This window comes from Leopardus geoffroyi, chromosome D2 (genome assembly GCF_018350155.1).
Source record: "Leopardus geoffroyi isolate Oge1 chromosome D2, O.geoffroyi_Oge1_pat1.0, whole genome shotgun sequence".
Classification (NCBI taxonomy): Eukaryota; Metazoa; Chordata; class Mammalia; order Carnivora; family Felidae; genus Leopardus; species Leopardus geoffroyi.
The window spans coordinates 62480605-62494106 of record NC_059334.1 but is presented as its reverse complement, the minus strand read 5'-3'; the positions used below and the strand labels follow the sequence as shown (position 1 = coordinate 62494106).

General features: G+C 48.5%; 1 protein-coding gene across 5 annotated transcripts in view; it reads left to right on the top strand.

Moving 5' to 3' along the window:
• Positions 1-13502, top strand: part of SH3PXD2A (SH3 and PX domains 2A) — a 243427-nt gene that overhangs the window by 21258 nt on the left and 208667 nt on the right. For 2 of the 5 annotated variants that reach the window (XM_045438784.1, XM_045438787.1), the window contains exon 2: positions 6440-6533. The exons of the other annotated variants lie outside the window; for them this stretch is intronic. The gene's annotated coding sequence lies outside the window, so the exon portion shown is untranslated. The remainder of the gene's footprint in view (positions 1-6439; positions 6534-13502) is intronic. 5 annotated transcript variants of the gene reach the window in all.

Sequence of the window (13502 nt, the reverse complement as noted above, 5' to 3'; positions counted from 1 at the left end):
GGGGCTCGAACTCACGGACCGCGAGATCGTGACCTGGCTGAAGTCGGACGCCTAACCGACTGCGCCACCCAGGCGCCCCCATAAAGGACTTTCTAAGCATAATATTTGGTATATTCTATACCCTTGAGTGTAGTTAGTGGTTTTGTTCAAGAGATTATGTGCTTCCCCGTTGGAAAGTACGGGATGAAAAGTCTTAACAATACCAAGTGTTGGTTAGACTATGGGGAAGTGGGAACGCGGTTATGCTGCTGGTGGAATTGTTACTTGGTTCAACCACTTGGGAAAAGAATTTAGCAATGTTTAAATTACTAAGTTTAGTAATTTAATAAAGTTGAAAGTGTGCATATCCTGTGACCTAGTAGTTCCACTGCTAGGTGGATACCCTAGACTCAGGGTCTAGAGAAACTCTCCCAAATGCACACAGAAAGACATGTACAAGGATTTTTATTGCTGTGTATTTATAAGAGTGAAAATTGGCTTATCAGTCAGGATGGGATGGGTTACGCTACCAGAACAAACAGCCCTGAAGTTTTATTTCTTGCTTATACTCCCTGTCCTTTGGAAGGAATAGGGATCTCTGCTCATTGTAGGCAATTCGGGTCTGAGGCTGACAAAGGCTTCAGAGTGTTTGCACAGTCTCTCGGGCAGGGAAAGGGAGTGCAGCAGTGTCTGGCAGTGGCTATTATTATTATTATTATTATTATTAAGTATATTTTTATTTTGAGAGCGAGAGAGTGAATGCAGCGGAGGGGCAGAGAGAGAGGGAGAGAGAATCCCAAGCAGGCTCCGCATCATCAGTGCAGAGCCCAAGGCAGGGCTTGAACCCATGAGCCATGAGATCATGACCCAAGCCGAAATCAAGAGGTGGATGCTTAACCGACTGAGCCACCCAGACACCCCAGTGGCAATTGAATACTTCTCTCCGTGGAACATTATTAAGCCACAAAAAGGAATGGAGCACTAATTCGTACTTCAGCGTGGATGAACCTGGAAAACAGTATGCTAATTGAAAGAAGCCAGACACAAGAGACCACGTAGTGTGTGATTCTACTAATATGAAATGCCCAGAGTAGACAAATCCAGAGAAACAGAAGGTAGATCAGTAGTCTTCAGAGGTTGGGGGTAAAGGGGAATGAGATGTGACTGCTAATGGTTATGCAGTTTCTTTTTGGGATGATGAAGGTATTCGGCAAGTAGGTAGTGGCGATGGTCACATAACTCTGCGAATGTACTAAAAATACCGAATTATACACTTTCAAATGGTGAATTTAATGGTATATGAATTATATACTTCAGTTTAAAATAAAAATACATCTGCAAGCAACACATTTTACTGGCCAAAGAATCTGGTCACACCCAGCTTCAAGTTGTCGAGAGGAAACACGGTCCTACTATGTGCCTGGGATGAGATATTCCAGAGACCTGGAATATTCTGTGAATTTCAACTGGAAATTTAGAATAACACAAATACAGGAGAAGAGGATAGATAAAGAAGTATGGTGTGCAGGAGTCTTTCCTTACCTGGAGTTTCTCTTGCTGTGGATTCAGTTACTTGAAGTTAACTGTAGGAGATGGAGATGATCCTCCTTCCAACATAAGATCAGAAGGTCAGTAAGTATTGGAACATCACGTCCCAATGAGTACCTCATTCACCTCACTTCATCTCACCATGTAGGCATTTTCTCATCTCACATCGTCATGAGAAGAAGGGTGAGTACAGTACAATAAGATATTTTCAGAGAGAGACCACATTCACATAACTTTTACAGGTGAACCTTGAAGATATTGTAGGTTTGGTTCCAGACCACAGCAATAAGCAAAGATCTCAATAAAGTGAGTCAAATGAATGTTTGGGTTTTCCAGTGCGTGTAAAAGTTACATTGACATTATATTGTAGTCTATTAAGTGTGCAATAGCATTATGTCTAAAAAAAAAAACCAATGTATATACCTTAATTTAAAAATATTGCTAAAAAATGCTAAACATCATCCAAGCTTTTAGCGAGCATAATCACTGATCACAGATAATATCACATAACAAATTTAATAATAATAATAATAATAATAATAATAATGAAAAGTTTAAAATATTGTGAGAATTACCAAAATGTGACACAGAGACACAAAGTGAGCAAATGCTATTGGAAGGCTCCAGGCCCTGAGCTGTCAGCACAGAGCCCGACGCGGGTCTCAAACTCATGAACCATGATATGACCTGAACTGAAGTCAGACGCTTAGCCGACTAAGCCACCCAGGCACCCCCTAAAAATTTTCCAAGTAAAAACACAATAATACAATTTCAAAATTTAAAAAGTAAGTTAATAAAAATTAAAAATATAAAAAGAAAGCTCAGGACCAGGTGTCTTGGTTCTTTGGTACAGAAGTCTGGCCTAATTCTGAATTTGGAAAGGTTTCAAAAAAGGCAGGAGCATCTGAGCGTAGGTTTGATTACAGCACAGAATTTGATTGAGTGACCCTTGAAATAGCAGAGGTGGTAATTAGATGCAAATTCACCCTTTGAGTGAGCCCCAACTGGGAATGGAGCTTACCTGTTCAATGCCTTGGTGGAGTTTATTGTACATTAGGAAGACTGTAGCGTCAAGAGGGTTCTGGTTGCTTCCTTTGGAGTGGACCTCACTGCTGCTGCGCCTGGCTTTCTTCACACTACTTCAGCCACCATTCCAGCCCAGGCCTTCAGCCCTGGACCCTAGGAGCTCCCAAATGGCTTGTAGTCCCAACCCCTAATCATCCTGGCCCGTGCCACAGTTAACATCTCTTGGCATTGCTTTGGTTGGGTCACTTTCTTGTTTAAAAACCCTCAGTGGCGGGGTGTCTGGGTGGCTCAGTCCGACTTAGGCTCAGATCGTGATCTCACGGTTCGTGGGTTTGAGCCCCGCATCAGGCTCTGCGCTGACAGCTCAGAGCCTGGAGCCTGCTTCAGATTCTGTGTCTCCCCCTCTCTCTGCGCCTGCCCTGCTCGTGCTGCCTCTCTCTCTGTGTGTCAAAAATAAACATTAAAAAAAATTATTAAAAAAAAAAAAAACCTCAGTGGCTCCATATTGCTTGACAAATTAGCCTCTGCTAGGAAATTAGGGCTTCAGTGGGATGGAAGGACTGGATGGGGTAGTGGGGATTAACACCAAGACTGAGTCCTTGTCCTTGTGGAACCACAGGGTAAGAGAGAGGCCCCCACATGGGTGGCTAAATAGTATGATGTGAATTCTCTGTGGAGATACAAAAGCAGATGTGTGCATGAGTGAATGTGCATGTGTATGCACCCGTGAGCGTGTGTTTGTCTGTTTTAATGGATGGCTTACTATGTGCCTGGTACTGTTGAGTGCTTTTTGAAAATTGTCTCATTTAGTCCTTACAACCACTGTGTGAAGTAGATATTAACTCATCCCCATCAAACCAAAGAAGAAAGAGTCTTAGCCTGGGTGTTAGAGCCCGTGATTGGTGGGGCTGGGAGTCAGAGCCAGGCACCCTTGTCTTCTGGGCTTGTGCTCTTAATCCTTGGGGTACTAAAGGAGGAAGGAGGGAAAGACAAGGTCTCCCTGGGGATGCAGCGATAGAGCAGGCGACAGCTGATGGGGAGCAGAGAGGAGCCCCAGTGTGGGAACTTGGGGCATGGGGTGAGACTGGGGTATGAGTAAAGCTGGGCTGAGGTACAGGGCTGGAATGTCCTGCTGCGAGTTCAGACTTCTCTGCAAGCATGTGGAGGCCCTGGAGGTGTTGCTTGACACGACCCAGGGTGTGTTTAAAGATGCAGCCCCACACGAGGTGCAACGGATCGATTAGACTCCAGAGACGGGAGAAACCTGGAAGACCAGTTGGGAGGCAATGGCAGTGTGGTGCAGCCTCGTCTGACGTGTGGCTCAGGTTCTCAACTCAGCAAGGAGGGTCAAAATTACCTTGGAACGTCTCTTAAATTGCCCATCCAGTTCAGTGTCGAGGGCGCTTTGTACGCAAATCTGTGCAGCATGAGAACCACCAAACTGTCATAAAAGAGAAATAAAAGACAAGTCAGTGTCGGTATCCGGCATCCAGACCAGTCCACCTGCAGTGTAACAGGGGAGGATGGGGTGCTAGCTGTGCGGCTGCTTTCAAGACCTACTCCGTTATGCTCCAAGATTAAGCCTCTGTAACCTGCAGCCTCACGAGGGGATTTGTAGTCAGGAGGATGGACCCAGAGAGTGAAGTTAGCACCAGAAGGATGTGATTCCACTGCAGCTACAAGGGGAAATTTGGCTCCCTGGCCCTTGTCTGTGCTGGTTTTTCGCTACTTCTCATCATCTCTCTTACCTCCTTCGACAACCCTTTCCTACTTCCCAAAGATGTTTTCCCAAGCTCTGTCCAATAACCCATCTTTGTGCTTCCATTTCTTCTCTCTGAGCTCTGGTTCTGGACCTTCTTTTCCACTTAATCTCTGACCACTGGGCAGACTTGTGTCTCTAGCAGGAACTTCTGTCCCCAGCCAGCCAGCATCTTCTCACTAAGGGCAGTTCCTCCCTCCCTCCCTCCCTCCCTCCCTCCCTCCCCACTTTCCTCTACTCCCTGACTCCCTGGTATTTAAATTAACAGCACTACCATTTTTTCCAGTCGAGCCGCTAGAGTCAAAACCCAGGAGTGACTTTTGACTTCTCCTCCCCCTGATGTTCATTTGTATTGTGTGTTCTGTTGATGGGTGGTTTCCACATCTGCTGGGAAGCTGGCGATGAAATCCCTCCTTAGGGCTCGCCTGCCCTAAGCCTGGAGGCTGATTCCATATTCAGTGAGCTTGGCATGGGAGTGGGACCCAAAGTTCATGTCTTTTTCAAAGCTTTCCAAGAGCCTCTGAAGATGAGCCCAGTGCTGGGGGGTGAGTGCCCAGCGCCTGCTTCCGCCCAGTCTCATGGGTCCATTAGGTTGTCATCTCCACTTTGCACCCCTCTCCCCATCACAACAATCCCAGGCCACGTGGCAGCCTAGATGGGCTTCTGCAGGGCACCACAGACAGCCTGGACCAGAGCAATCACCTTTGGGTCACTCAGCATCTCTCTCTGCACCTTTTCCCTGGCAGTTTTTACTGCCTGGGACATGTTCCTCACATGTTAAAACCCCTCACGGCTCATCTCAGATGTGTCTTATAAAGTGCCTTCCAGACCCATCCTAGGCAGACAGGCTTCCTCCACTCCTACCTTGTAATAATTATTGGTGTATGTGTTTGTTTCCTCGGCAAGGTTAATTGAGCAGGCATGTGTGAGGCACCGTCCCAGACATGCGGGATGAGGAGAGGATAGCCAGGGTCCTCTTCTTGAGTCCCAGGCAACTTACTAGATGACAGGCTCCTTAAGACCAGGGCTGTGGTGGACCTTGAGTGTAACACTCCATCAGTGTTTGCTGATCTTGCCCTGTCTGTGTCCTTTCCCTCCCCAAAGAGTACATCCTATGCTAGTTTTTCAGATTCCAGGTGTAGCAAGTTAATTTCATCATATTTTTCAATTTGTGACATATTATCGCTATTGCAAAGCCCATCTCCTGTTTTATTTTTGTTTTTCTCCTTCATCCTTAATCCCCACTCCTATCTTTTTTCCCCCTTATACATCCATCCAGCCTGTTTAATATAAACCCGTGTATCCTTAGAAAATAGGTTGTGTTGGTTGTGTCTGTGGTTTGTAATCTACATGTGTATTGTGCCATTGATTTTATTTGATAAATTCCCTTTTTACTCCATACTATGATTATGAGATCTGTTTACATTGTTGTATGCCTCTGCTGTATTGCTTCTGACTGCTGCCTAGTGTTCCGTGCTTGCCTCTACCACATGTTACTTATTTGCTTCCCCTCTTAATGGACACTGAGGTTGCCTCCAACACTCCCCAGTGCAGGCATTGCTGCAGCCCTTACAAATGACAGACACTTCCCCAGCGTGTGTACCCAGGAGTGGGATTGCTAGAGCACAGGGTAGGCACACACAGACTGAGTTTAAGCAAATACTACCATATTGCTTCCAGAACATCTATACCGTTTATACACCTACCAGCAATGAACCAGGGTTCTCATCCTTCTACCACCCTCATCAACACTTGGTATTATCCAGAAGTCTTAGTCATTTCCCTTTATCCCTTCCGGAGAGGACCTTCATGGCTGTTGATGCTTCTCTCCAAGGACCAGTCCAACCTAAGTTGGAAGACAGTGAATATTAATGTCTTTGTATTAATCCTTCCTGGCCTGGCTTCCTTGACTGGAATGAAAGTTCTTTTTATAATTCCCTACCCAGTTCTCACTAATGGGACTGGAAACCTAAAACCTTCCTTCATTATCTTAAGAACTCAGCTAGCTTTTCAAAACTAAACCTCCTTTGTTTTTCAACTTAATCTGAAGTAAGCCCCTCTTATCTTGTTTTCCCCCCTTTGCTCAAGCCTCGAACCCTCACTGGCCATTCTTGTGTTTTACTCCAGGAATGGCCCTTGAAAGGCATTACTTCACCTGCATCTGCAGTTGGGGCTGGGGCTGCAGACCTTCCCCGGATGTTACGCCCATCACAGAAGCCAGGTTTGGGATTTAGCTCTGTTTAAATTGTGGCCTGTAGCCTTGTTGGCAAACGGAAATAAGTTGGGCTTGTTTGCTGGGGATAATTATAGGAAAAAGCATCCAATGTAATACTATCCAAATTTTGGCCTGAACTGTTCAACTGCTAATGAATCATAACTATTCCATGACACCTATGCTGTGGGATGGACTGTTACTGAAGTCTTACACCTTGCCTCGTTCCAGCATGGCATAAACGTGGCTTGAGGTCCTATGTTAGATTCATGTTACCTGTTTGCTTGACTTCTCCAATTCCACTGTGAGCTCTGGGAGGCAGCAATGAGGGCCTTCCTTGTCTTTCTTCTTGGTGGTGTCTGTCCCCCCCTCCACCCTCCCCTGCCTTCCTCCACGGAGCTTTGCACTTAGCAGGTGCTCAGTAAATACTTTTTGGGGGGCTGACACAGGATTACATGTTAATCCATCATCTTCAAAGGCTAGAACCAGGCCTATTTAAAAAAACAAACAATCCTTCCTTTTAAAAGTGGCATTACCTTCTTACCCTCACATGTGTTCATTTTAGTCTCATTTATTGCTTTTCGGGATGGGGGTTCTTGGGAGAGTAACCCGGAGAGCCTCTTTAACTTAAAAGAGACATAATAAATTATGCCCTTTAGAGAAGACTGGTTGCCTGTGTGTGTCCCAGGAGTGGGTTGGGAGCACAACATTCTAGATGGTTCCTCTGCTCTCCGCCTACCCCCACCTACAGGGCTGGCTGCCCATAGCCATGTGTGGTATCCTACAGATCGCCATTAAATAAACAGTTCCTTGAAAACACAACATAAGAAAAAAAGTACTGTCTATGTATTGTATCAAGAGAGCTAAATATTATGGAAAAGGCCAAATATTTCCACTGTGTTAAGAAAATAAGAACCCGGCAGCATGGAACTTCCCACTCAGTGGGCAAAAGATGTGGTGGCGACTTCAAAAGGGGGAAGAACTATCTAGACAGCATGAGCTGTAACGGGTGACTGCACCACTGAGGAAAGAAAGTGCGTGTGTATTCCATATGCGGCGGCAGATGCTGTGACGGCACCCTTCACCTGGGAAGTAAATTAATGCACAGGTATATGCATGGCTCACCCAAGCAACGGTCCAACTGTGACTTGGGCTGGTGGGGAGCTGGGGACGGGCGAGGAAGTGCAGGGCAGAAACACTCTTTGTTCTCACAAGACCCAACAGGCAGAGTCGCAGGAAGAGACACTTCATCCTCTGCCTTAAATGAAGATAGACACTTGCATTGAATAGCCCAGTGGCTGCAGCAGTGGCCCTGCCCTTGGGCCCCGGGCAGCCTCTCAGCCCGGGAGGGGCCCCCTGCCCCTGAAGCGGAATATCTGAGTGATGAGATGCATTCTGGCTTCTCCAACCTACCTCTCTTGGCCAGGTTGAGCTCTCGAAGCTGGGAAAGCTGGAAGGCCAGGCAGCCTGACTTTAATTGGAGACCAGGAATCATCTTGCTTTTATTAAAATGTTAGGCTGGGTTATCTCAGGGCCGCCCCCAGGGAGGGCGATGCTTCAAAGCTGACCAAGTTCTGAGCTGCTGGCCTGCCGGCTTTAATGAGCTGGGGGAAGCTCGTTTGAGGAGTGGCAGTAAAATCGCTCACCGGACTTGCAACGTGAGAATGTTGTTCTTAGACCTGAGAATGTTGTCCATGAATCATCAGGAAGAACTCCCAGGTGTGGAGAATGGCCTCTTGTTCCTTCAGCGGACTTGGGACCTGGTGCTGTCCCTACCTCGCTAGCTCTCTGTCCTTAGCACTAGCTTCCCCTCGCTACTGACTGTGACTACCTAGGTGAGGAGGTATCAGCCCGGCTGCTCCTGTCTTACTCCAAATGGAGAAACAGAGGTCTGTAGCATCTTGTTAGGAAGACTGCCTTCCCTCACTCCCCAAAGAATTGCCAGTGCCTTTGTGCACCCTGTGGGGCCCAGCCAGGGTGGTGACCACGGTCTCTAGCATGTGTTGAATTCTTTGCCAGGGACTGTGCAAAAACTCTGTACGCATAAGCCTTCACTTAAGCCTCACACCAGACCCGCTACAACACAGGACTGTTACCATCCACTCTTGTTATCTGCATTTTACAGACGAGAAAACAGAGGCTCCAGCGGGCACAGGAATATTTGCCCACGGTCACATGAGACAGTGTGTGACAGACCTAGACCTAGAATTCAGTCCTGGGCCCCTGCTTTTCCACACTGCTCTCTCTCTCCAAGGACTATGCAGAGGTGACCCTCAAAAACCTCACAGTTTAGGGTTAAAGAAAACACTTCCTCATGTGGAAAGATAATTCTCGGGTCCCGCAGAATTAGGTACCAGAAAATCTGTGTGCCAGGCTCTATGCTACAGGCTTTGTATCCATGACCCCTTTCAGTTTTCATAGCGACTCTGTGAGGTTCATTTTACAAATACAGGACTGAGGCTCAGATTGGTTATGTTGCTTGCCCAGCACCACGCAGCTTATGTATAGGTGGTGAAGCTGGGCTTGAACTCACATGTCTAATTCCAGAGCACATTCTCTTTGCCCACTCCCACCATAGAGGCTCCATTTTAGTAGAGTGGTCAGGAGGGAAGGGCCTTGAATGGGGGGTAAGAGGTGAGAAGGGAGATAGGAAGCAGTGAGCATTCTGGGCTGGGGGAAGCAGAAGATGAGGGCCCAAGGAACTGCAGGCATTCTGTCCGCCCCTCCCCTGAGTAAGTGAGTGAGTGGCCCAGGCTTCATTTGCCACCGCCCCAAATCCATCACTTTCATGAAACAGCTGATGACATATAGTAGCTGCTGAGAGCCAAGTTTCCTTGGTTCTAGGGAGGTGATGCCCCCTTCCTGCCCCTCCTCCACCCGCAGCCCCCTGGGTAATTCATTAGATGTGGTCATCTGCAATGGGTGTGGACCTGTCAGGATGACAGATTAGCCATAGGACATCTTTGGAAGGAACAGGATTCATCCCTTGGTCACTTCTGCACTCTCCGCTTCTCCCTACCTCCTGCCCCCCAGCCTCCTCTGAGCAGCATCTCCTGGTTACCCAGTGGTGACCATGCAAGCCCCTTGCACTGGATCAGCTGTGCTGGCTTTGTGAAAAGTCTGCCAGTGTCCACTTTCTCAAGTGATCTTCTTTCATTCATGCAATGAAAAGGACCCACTGGGTGCCGAGCTCCATGTCAGGTGCCGCAGGTTCCTGAGTGAATCAAAACAATTCTATTCCTGGAGAGGAGATACTTACAGACTGGCTGGGACAACCAGCATTAACGAGGGTGGCCTGCAGCTATCTGCCTGAAATCAGGAACCGCCTGGAAAGGAACAGGATGCTCTGAAGCATGAACAGGAGGCAGCTCAGCAGATTTGGAAGGAGAGAGAAGGGTATTCCAGGCAGAAGGAGCAGCATTTGGCAAAGGCTCAGTGGTGGGAGGGAGCCAGGTGTTTTGGGATCTTTGCCACAACCCCATGAAGGCAGCTCCCTATTCTTATTGTGATATCATTTGATAGGTAGTTAGGGTGGGACGTAGGTATGCCCCTGTCTCCTGAACTTCGGGGCAGGGCCTGCTTTGTGGGTAGACTCTGAACAGAAGTGGGCCTGAGTTGCTGCCAGTTTCCAAAAAGTGGCCGGGGCCCCGGCAGGAATTGTGCTCACTAGAGGAAGAGATCCTGGCACTGGGGGCCAATTCCACCAAAATCCTGGTCTCCTATCTGTTTCCCAAGGCCAGCTGTGTTCCTGGTCTAATTACAGGAGGATCTTGGGAGCCCACCGGCAGCCTGGGATTGAGCTCTGGGCTCAGCCCCCAGAAAGTACATCACCAAGTAGAGCCTTCTTTAAGAACACTTGAGACGCAGCATGGTTGGAGTTCAACATACCTGGCCTTGCATCTGGGTTTCTATCTGTGACCGTAGGCAAGTCATGTGACCTCTGGGACCCAAGGTGCCCTCACTTGCCAAATGGGAGTGACAATATCACTGATGTGCCTTTATGCCTGAAATGCCCAGCCAGGAGTCCAGCACGTGGTGAGCCCCGAGCAAATGTAGGCCTCTTTATTAGCTGGATTTCATGAAACTCTAGGTGTGCAAAACAGGTCAGTTTATGATTTGTTTAATCTACAAGAGGATTTCTTGTTTTGTGAAAAAACTTAATGATTCTCTTGTATCGAGAGCTCCTCTTATACTTTGAAAAAATAGAAGTGTTATATGCAACTGTGATTTACCCAGGAGCACTGCTGTTCTCCATACAGAAATAAGCTAAGCATGTCAGTGTTGACCCGAAGAAAAGTCTCTAGGCGTGTGCCACAGGGCTCTGTTCTCTGACTCTGACCAAAAATGTTTGTCAATGACTTGGAATTTTTGATGTCATCCTGCTCACATTTATAGGTGACACAGGAGGAAGGAGAGAGGGTGCTTCAGACAACAAGCCAGCTTCCAAAACTACCTTGAAGACTGGACTTGAGTAGGCATCAGTATAATGGGTTTTTATCCAAGAAATCAGTGGTTCAAGTTCAGGCAGCAGGAGGTCGGTTTTCATGGAAGCAGGAGTGTGAGGTGTCTGGGTTTGGGTTGTGGGGCAGCTCAGTGGAAGTCAGCAGTATGAGGCACTCTCCACACACCGCGGGCATGCATCCACAGAGTTCACATTTCTTAGAACACGCTCACAGATGTGCAGGGTGTAGGAAGTTTAGAGGGAGGGGAGATGGGCGGAGCCTACTTCCCTCTATGCTGTCCGGCCGGCCGGCCCCGTCTGCACCTGGAAGGGTAGGGCAGGCTCCGGTGCACACTGTGTCCGAGCAGGGTACCAGGAAGGCAGCCTGGATGGTGGGAGACCCAGGACTAGTCACGGGTAGCCGCCGGGGGAAGTAGGAAGGCTAGCCTGGAGCAGAGGAAGCACTGGGAGAGCGGGTGTGAAATGCCCTCCTTTAGGAGAGTTTGCTCTGTTCTCTGTGGCCCAGGGGCAGAGCTAGTGGGTATGGGCGGGGGTGCGCAGGAAGTAGATTCAGATCAACATAAGGAAGAATGTTCTGATGGTCAGATGCCCAGAGATTGAATGAATTGCCTTTCCTGTGACCTCCCCATCACCACTGGATATATGCAAGCATGGGGCAGGGCTCAGTGACCTTTTAGGTTCCTTTTTGGTTCTGAGAGTCTGGTTCTCTTGTTCTCTGGTTGGCCAATACTGGTCGTTTCCAATTGTGGTTGAAATTCAGAGAACATTGCTCTTGTTCCCTCAGTTCCTCTGTTGAGACTTCCATTCACGTCAAGGGGATATTGTCAGGGCCTGGGGGTGGGGACAGAGTGGCGGTCCCCCTACTAGCAGCCTGTTCTCAGCCTTGCTGAATGTTTGCTTGATACCCTAGACCTCCTCCAGAACCTGAGCGCTTGTAGGCCCAAAGTCACAGAGCCCACGGTGACCGAGCTAGACACAAAGCCCAGCCTCCACCTCCCCCTCCCAGCTGACCAGCCTGTATGTGGGAAGCTAGGGTTGCCGGCAGCCAGGGCTGAGCTCTGGCCTGCCACAGCGTTCCTCCATTAAACCTCCCCCAGCCATGGGAAAGCCCAGAAAACAGAGAATGTTAAAAGTGGAGGGTGATGCCTGTGGCTATATCCCCACCCTGCCCTTTAACTTGTCTTCACATTTTAAAGACGAGGAAACTGAGGCCCAAAGGGGTGAGAGAAGTTGGTCACAGCCACTGACAGAACCAAACTCCATGCCTGCCCTCTCTCCCCTCAGCACTCAGAGAAACTGGACGTTTCCTCTGTCCTCTGCAGGATTCTGCAGAAGGACGAGGGCGCGTGGTCCTGGAGGGTCAACGGGTGAGAGGTCGCCAAGGAGAGTGCCATATCGGGCATATTCCACAAGGTTTCAAGCTTTCAGAATAGCCTGACAAGCCTGTGAGTTTCTTCCGAGAGGCTGGGCAGTGCCCACCAGCTGGCAGAGGACAGCATGAGGGAGCACTCTTGGATGGGGGCATTGGGGTGTAGGTAGTGACATGTCTTTTCTCATCACTTCAGTAGTGAGTGAGGCCTTGGCACGCTGACTGGCCTTGCTTGGCTGTCCCAGCGGAGACCTGCCTCCACTACCTCCTTCCCTCAGCTCAGCCTCCCCTGCGGGCTCCTCCCTGCCTCCCTTTCCCCTGGGCTTCCCAGGCTCCCTCAGCTTTCCAGGAGTCAGGGAGGTATAATATAAGGCCCAAGGCTGTGCCACAAGCTGAAAAGAACACAGAGGTTGGAATCCAAGGCTACCACATCCTGGCTGTGTGACCTTAGGTGAGTCCCTTACCCTCTCAGAACCTTAGCATCGTCTTGTATAAAATGGAGGCACTCCTCGCGCCTGTGCACAGGGTTTGTGTCTGTGTTTTTCCCGGAGCTCGTGTATGTGTGGCCGCCTCCAGCATAGAGCCTGCTTGGAGTTTGCTAGGATGGCTTCTGTCCCTTCCTCAGGTGCCATGAAACTTGTGGTGCTCTGTGAGTTGGGCAACCAGCACCAGGATCCCAGCCCTTTGAGGGAAGGGGTTAAAACCAGATGGCTAAAAGCCAGGGTACAGGAATGGCACCTCCCTAGACAAAGCCAGCACTGCCTTAAGAGTATTTATGCAAAAAAGGATGGATTCTTCTGCACCTTGTTCTTCTCCCTTGATTCAACCAAGTTTCGATGGGCCAACCTAGATGCTCTTGCTCTTAGGGTAGTTGCAAAGAATTTAATTCCGAGGATATCCTGGAACAGTTTGATGGATACTGCCCTGAACATACAACTTAACACACTTTTGTGAGTTTATCCCTAGGATACATTTCTGGCAGGGGAGTTGGTGGGTCACAGAGGTTGCATTTCGCATTTCAATATACATTGGCAAATGGCCCTCCTAGAAGAATTCAGGCTCCTCCTACAGCATATGAGTCATATCTGCTCCTCATAGCTTCATCAGCACTGGGACTCCCCACACTTGAATGTTTTGCCATTCAGCT